The 7,257-nt window shown below is 58.3% G+C and overlaps 1 long non-coding RNA gene across 1 annotated transcript; it reads right to left on the reverse strand.

Moving 5' to 3' along the window:
- Positions 1-2,707: 2,707 nt before the first annotated feature.
- LOC104914261 lies at positions 2,708-7,251 on the reverse strand. The gene is made up of 2 exons (XR_795929.2): positions 7,109-7,251; positions 2,708-6,639 (listed from the first exon to the last, which is right to left on the reverse strand). It is a non-coding gene; the product is annotated as an uncharacterized LOC104914261 (long non-coding RNA).
- Positions 7,252-7,257: the final 6 nt, after the last annotated feature.

Genomic DNA, 7,257 nt, shown 5'->3' on the forward strand with positions numbered 1-7,257 from the left:
CCCCCCCTTGGTGCTTCCTGGGGGCACTGGGTCACTTCCAGGCGTCGGAGCAGCCGTGGGGAGGGGAGGAAGAGGAGCGGTCCTTCCTCCTTATGGGGTGATGGGGACACACAGAGAACATCTGGGGGGGTTGGGGGCTCCTCTTGGCCCTATCGCAATTAAGGGAACGGAGCAAAGCTCGGGGGGTTTGGGTTCCCCCACTGTCACAGGGCTGCTGTCACCTCCTGAGCACGGGGACACTGGGACAGCACACAGCCCCATGCTGGGACCCCCCCAGCACTGAGGCAGACACAGCCAGTGTGAGTCCTACAGCGGGGTGGGGGGGTTCTGAATACCAATTCCTGCTTGTGGGAGAAAGCAGGGCTCCCCACAACCCCCCTCCCCCCGACAGGGCTGCTGGCGGTGGTGGGGAGGTGGGGGGGTGGGAAGGCTCTGGGCTGCAGGATTGCTGTGAGCAGGACGGGACACGCATTGCTCCAGCTGCGAGCACATCTGGCACACAGCCCTCACTCCCAGCAGGGCCAGGCTGTGCTGTGAGCCCCCCCGGCTCCCCCCAGCACTGCTCCCAGGGCTGCACAGGGCTGTGGGTTCTGCTCCCCAGCTCTGCTCGGCACGTGCCCAGCAGCGAGGCCACCGTGTTGGCAGTAACCATGGCAAAGGCAGGGCTGCTCCCCCAGCAATGCGCCAACGAGCACGGCCTCCGTCCCACTGCCAAAACCAGGGCTCTGCCGACGGGAGGGGGGAGGGAAGCTGGGAGGCCGTGCAGCCCCTAAAGCCCCAGCAAAGGTCAGGGATCCGGGAACTGAACTGGAATGCCACGCAGAGGCTGAGCGGCTGTAATCGTGGGCCTGGGTACTGCCAAAATAAGCATCCTCTGCCCTGGTGCTGGGGATTCTGCTTCCCTGCAAGTGCAGGCAGCATCCAGGAGCGGTGCTTCACCCATCGGGAGTACGGGAAACTGGGAAACAAACAGCAGGAGGTGGGAAGGTTCGCTCATCGCGCAGCATCCCCGATTCCTGCGGCATTGCTCTGAGCCCGGGTTGTGCAGCAGGGATGCAGGTGACCTGCAGGCCGTGCCCTCGTCTGCGCGGCTCCAACCCGTAACGCAGCTCTGGGTGATGGGATGCAGCCCCCCTGCAGCCCCTGCGCCCCACACAGGCGGTGCAGGCAGCCAAGGCCGGCGCAGAGAGGCTGCCCTGGCAGGCTGCAGAACCCGAGCTCCAAATCCATAATTCCTCTGGCACCCCGCGGTTATTCGCGAGCTGCTGTGAGCAGATGGAGGAGTTGCAGATAAAGCCATCCGCAGCACGGGAGCCGCTCGCCTTCCCGCTCAGCGCCGCGTGGGCAGGGGGAGAAAAAATAAAATAATAAGGGGAAGAAAAAAAAAGGCAGAAAAGGGAGAGAAGGAGAGGAAGGAGGCGATGGCCATTTGTGCGGGGCTGAGCTGCCGTCCCGCTCACCTCCGTGCGGTGCTGGGCCCTCCATAGGGAGCACTGCAGCCGTGCCGGGGTGACATTGGCACTGCCAGGCGGGGCTGGACGCTGATGGGAGCTGGCAGCACGTCGGTCCCGCAGGGGGAACGAAGGAGAGGAGCTGACGTCAGCCGTGGGAAGGACAGCAGCCCACCGGGCAGAGGCTGCGGGGTGCTGCTCACACCACCTCCGAGGAGAGAATTAAGCTCTGCTTTGGAGACTGCGAAGTCGGAGCTGTGATGTGGTGCCCAGCGCCGTGGCAGACAGACACACAAACATCAGATGGGGCCGCGGTGCCAAGGCACGGCCCCAGCAGCTCCTCCATAGCAAACTGCAGCTCACGGAAAGGGCTCAGGGCTGCAGAGCACCAACACGGCATTCATCTCACCGCTGGGCTCTGCTCCCCGAGCACAGCTCAGCCCCGCGTTGCTGGAAGGCCCCTCTGTTCCCCCAGCTGCCCCACACCACCTGCACGCACACACCGGGGCTGCTCCCCCAGTGCCACGTGCAGCCCTGCAAGGCAAAAGCCAAAGCACTGAGGCAGCCCCAACCATCACCGATGCACCGCAGCTCCCCGGCTGCTCGACACGAGATGGAGCCCGCAGCCATTGGGACGCGGAGCCCAGAGCTGCTCCTTCCCTGCCCTCCGTGCCCCAGCACTGGAGAGGGCCTGCTGGTTCAGAAGCTGGCGAGGCCAATTAATCTAATGAGGTTTTGCAGCCAGGGACTGTTGTCAGCCAGGAAAGGCACAGCGCTGCAGAGCGAGCGCGCGGGGGGCTCTGGGAAGCTGAGGGGATTTGGCACGGTGAAGCACGCAGGCAAAGCACGGTCCTTTTGTTGCTCTCCATCCAGCAGCAAGAAGGGGCTCACACCGAGCCCTGGAGGCACACCTGAGAGCAGAGGGACCTCGTGTAGCTGAGATGGAGGCAGAACCCAGCAGGTTCTGCAGGGCAGAGCACAGCTCGCGGTGCACAGAGCGAGGCTGGGCTCCTCACTGCGGCACGGCTTCTGGATGGGGGTTCTGCCACGCTGAGCTCCCCCCACGGGCTCCAACAGCAAGCATCCTCAAAGGCCAGCCCAGCCATGCAGTGCAGGGCTCCCACGTGGCCCTCCTGGGCAGCAGGAATGGCAGCAGGAATGGCAGCAGGAATGGCAGCAGGAATGGCAGCTCTCAGCACGCACTGCCCTGCACCAGGAGCATCACGGCTCCCCACAAGAACACACGAAGGCACCAATGGATAGAAAGGTTTTTTTATCGAGTTTGAGGTTTTAAAAATAAGGACCGTCGTGATTTGTTGGCTTTGTGGTTTTTTCTTGTTTTTTTTTTTTTTTTTTTTTTCTTTCTTCACGTCTACATTACAAAAAATAAAATAAAAATTGCAATTGGGATCTTCATCCAAGGGGTTGAAAGTGGCAGCAGGAAAGCCTGGTTTTACACCATCAGCATTTGCTCTGAGAGGGGAACAACCGACCCCAAGGAGGCAGCACTCTGCTCCTCAGGTGGTGGTTCTCTCTTTCTTTTAATTCTTTAAGCAGAGTTTCAGTGCTGAAACTCCTTTGGTCTGAAGTGAGGAACCCAATTCCCCCCCTTCGGCACCCTGAGAGCATCGCTCCAACGCCGCTCTGCAGTGCGCCCCGGCCACACACACAGCACAGTTCTTATAAATATATTTATGTCATATAGGAAAAATAAGGCACTTTGGAAGGGTTACAGCTTGCCTAAGACATTCTAAGCAGGAAGAGAAAGGAGTTAGTTTCTGAAATGGATTTAAACGAATGTTAATACAGTAATAAAACCCAGCGAATCCGCTTCCCCACTTCAAGGCTTTGTTTAAAGAAATAAAAAAGGAGGGGAATGAGCAGCCCCGAAATGCAGCAGCACGGAGAGCTGAGATGGGGCAGCAGCACCTGCCCTGCGAGAGGCTCCAAGAGCACAGCAGCGCTCATGAGCTCACGGACACAAATATCCCTTCCCTGAAATGACACCGTGCGGCTCCACGGCCACGTGGGACCTCACAGAGCCCCTTCCCTCCATCCGGGTCTGATAAGGAGAGGAAAAAGCGGTGAAGGTCACCGGCTGCAGACGAGGCTCCAGGCTGAGGCCAGGGACTGGGGACACAGCACCCCTGTGCGCCAAGGAGGGGCGCTGGGGGAGCGGCTGCCAGCAGCAGCAGCCAAGCACTGCGGGCAAAGGCAGCAGGAGAAACGTCTGAGCGGGGCAGGAGGGCAGCGGCTGCCCCAGCTCCGTGCAGAGACCCACGGGGACAGGCAGAGAGGGGAGCTCAGGGCTGCCGGCTCTGCTTCTGGCCGTGCAGAACGCTCCAGGCTCTCTGCTCCACCCAGCCCGGCGCGGTGCTGCCACGACAAGAAGCAAAAGATGGCAGGAGGAAAGCACGGGGCCTGGGCCCTGCAGCTCTGCACAGATGCTCTGCTTTGCAAAGGTTGTTTTTGGCACCTCTCCTCCTCCCCTGCCGGGTTCAGAAATACGAGGCCCGGCGCTCTGCAATTCTGCAGCACAGCTCACAGACGGGCACCTCACACCCCTTGTTTTGTCATATCTGCAATCCCTCCGCTCGGGATCCTGCAGTTCTGCCTCTCAGCCCGGATCTGGAAGCAGCCGTGGGTAAAAGCAGGCTCGCGCAGGCAGAGCAGCATCCCTCCTGCTGCCAGAAGGGCTGCGGAGCAGGGGAGGCACAGCAGCACTGAGCTCCACCTGCAGCTGCACCTCTCACCCACCCAGCATCCCTGAGCCACAGGCGTGGGGTGACCGCATCCCCAGCGCCCCGAGGCGCAGCCCTGCCCCACACGCTGGGCTGCAAGGAGCGTGGCATTTCTCTGGATTTCACACGACAGAAATACTCGCTCCCCTTTCCCAACAGGGGGCCAAATCTACTTAAGGCAATTTAAAATTAACCCAGGTTTGGCATTTGTGAGCTCCGCGCTTCCCTGTGTGATAATGCTGTCAGCCTGGCTTAGCTCACAGGTCTGTTTTCCCCAGGAACCCGTCTCCAAGAGAAGCCAGAGGAGGATGCTTACAGAAGGAGCAGAAAAACAGAGGCAGCGATTCTCCTCCAGCCCCCCTCACCCAGCGTGCAGCACCGATCACTTTGCATTTCCAAGTCCCTCCGCTGCACCACGGCTCGCTGGCACTCGAGGGGTTTCTTTCCCTCTCCAGAACCTGCAATGAGCGCTGCTCAGATGTTCCCAGCCTGCTGGGATGCCTCGCTATCTCCTCTGCGTCCTGCTCCGCACCGCCGACTCACAGACATCACAGAGAAATGCGACGGTGGAGAACCTGGTGAATCTCCCCCGATTGTGCTCAGGGCTGGGCCGGATCTCAGCCTGACCCGCACCCCAGCAAAGCCCCTCCTCCAGGCCCTCGTCTGCTCTGGCACACCTTAAAAATGCACCGACGCACGCGAGAAATCAGGAAGAACTCGATGGCACAAACTGAAATCATCAATCAAACCCCTAAGAAAGGTTTTCAGCAACCCAGCAGCCCCCGGAGGGGCCTGGCATCCCAGCTATCAGCAACACCACAAACAAGGCAAGCTGGAGGGGGAACAACAGGCACAGGCTGGCAGAACACTTTACAATCAGAAAGGCAAAGAGGTTGGAGATTTGGTCTTAACGGTCCCAGGCAAAACAGCCTGAGCCACAAGGCTTTGGAATCGCCTTCTGAGACAGTTGTGCTCAAATTAAAATACAAAAAGCACATCTGTAGCACAGGGATCTCTGCTTGTAGATTTCCAAGATATGCATATATTCTATGTAATATAAAACAGCAGTAACACCTAGGTCAGCTAGTTCAAGTTCTCCATTTTCTTCCCCTGCCTGTAGTGAGCAGCCTAGGAATCCGCAGGGTTAGCTGGGAGAAGAAATGTTCTTAAAAATTAACTAATCAATTATAGTAACAAAACACGGGGAACAAGATGGGTTAGGTCTGACGGAACCAACGGGCAACTCAGCTCACACACACGAGGTGGTTTTAGGCACACGACCCCCCTAATCCTGAAGTGAAAGGGAGGAGGAAGCAAAAGTAACACCAGCGATTCCTGCAGCAACGCTCTCTGCAAAAATGCGGTCACTGCAGTAGAGAAGCAGCTGTTCCAACTGGTCAAATGGGGGCTGGTGCTCAGAGCAGCCCTCCCCACTGCTTCCCTGCCGTAGGCACTTCTGGGTTTTGCTTTGTTTTTTAAGCACGCTCCCAGCACGAAGCGGAGCCATCAGCTCTGCTCTCCCTGCAGCAGGAAGCCAAGCAGCCATCCTGCTGCAGCTTCGTGCAAGGCTCCCTCGTGGCAAAGCAGTCCTGCAGGTTTTTGAGGAAGGTAAAGGCAGCTTTAAAGAAGAACACACCTCTCCTCACATTGCACCCGATGCACTCTGCACCCTACAGCCAGGAGTGCCCCCACAGCGGGGGTAAGTCTGGAAATACCGAGGAGGGTCAGAGGGGAAAGAATTGTGCACTACTGCCGAAAACTGATTATGTGACAGTGGGATGCAGCAGAAAACAGACATTTAAAGCCCGTTTTCTTGCAGCACTACCAGTATTCACTGGAAAGGAAGAGCCACTAGATCAACTGCCTGCTGTTGCAATGAGGAAACTAGCTGAAAATGTCCTTCATCTGAAAGGCCGCGCGGCCACAACAGGATCATCCATCTTTGCTTTAAAAATCCCTCAGGACGGAGGGGTTTTGTGGGCTCTGCCTGGTGGCATCGAGAATCTGGAGGTTTAGTTCTCTTAAATAAGCAACCGTTCCACTCCCTCCAGCCAAATCCCAACGCCTCCATCCTCACTGCCTGCGAGGAGACCTATTGGAAAGGCAGAGCACAAAGTCCTGCCAAAGCCCGGGGGGGAGGGAGAGGGGAGATATGCTGGTGGTTGTCTGAAAACCCTTGGCACATCTTTGGTTACAGGACGAAAAGGAAACGGTGGAAGGTTTGGCCACCTGGTTCTTTAAGAAGCCGTTAACCCAGGAGGGAAGGGAGCAGAGGGGATGGGGCCGTGGTTAATCCGACCACTCGTCCTCATCGAACTCTGAAGAGTCATCCTCAGAGTCGCTGTACTCCACGGCGATGCGGCGCGACAGGATGGTTGCCACGTCGTTGCCCACAACGTCCCTCTTCTCCTGCTCCCGCTGCTCTTCCACCTTGCGGAGCTGGAAGCCTGTTAGGAAGGAGGCAACGGAGGGGATCGTTCAGAGGCTTTGGTCACGCTGAAATCCCCAAGGCAGCCATCCCTTTGATGAAATCCTCTGAGCAAGACAGCCCGTGCTCTGCCAGCAAGTATTGGACACGCTATGGAATAACGGTGATGGTGAATGACAGCCAAGACAGGCTGGGTGGGCAGGTGGAATGGGAATTGAATCGATTCTGTGCTCCTCTGAAGGGTTACACCACTGTCATTCAGCCCACTTTGCAAACTTGGACCACGGCAGATCTGGCACCGCCGTCTCCAAGGAGCAGGCAGAGGCACACAGCCATGGAGGCCATCATCTGGTCGGGCAGACAAGGAGAGCCCGCAGCAAAAAGCCTCCAACAGCGGGGCAGCCACAGCCCCGCTCGTGAGGCAGCTCCCGCACGCCGTGGGTATTCCACAGGCTATGGAGAAAGCTGGGGCTGAAACGCAATCTTACCTTGACGAATGGCTGAAAGCAAATCGCTCCTGGCATCGCTAACCGCGGGCAAGGACGACTTGGGCTTGGAGGCGGAGGTGTCTGAGGGTGGAGGCGGTGCTGGGGGCCCATCGAGGCCACTGGAAGACAGAGGTGGGGGGCCAGGAGGC

The sequence above is a fragment of the Meleagris gallopavo genome, chromosome 25 (assembly GCF_000146605.3).
Source record: "Meleagris gallopavo isolate NT-WF06-2002-E0010 breed Aviagen turkey brand Nicholas breeding stock chromosome 25, Turkey_5.1, whole genome shotgun sequence".
Taxonomy (NCBI): Eukaryota; Metazoa; Chordata; class Aves; order Galliformes; family Phasianidae; genus Meleagris; species Meleagris gallopavo.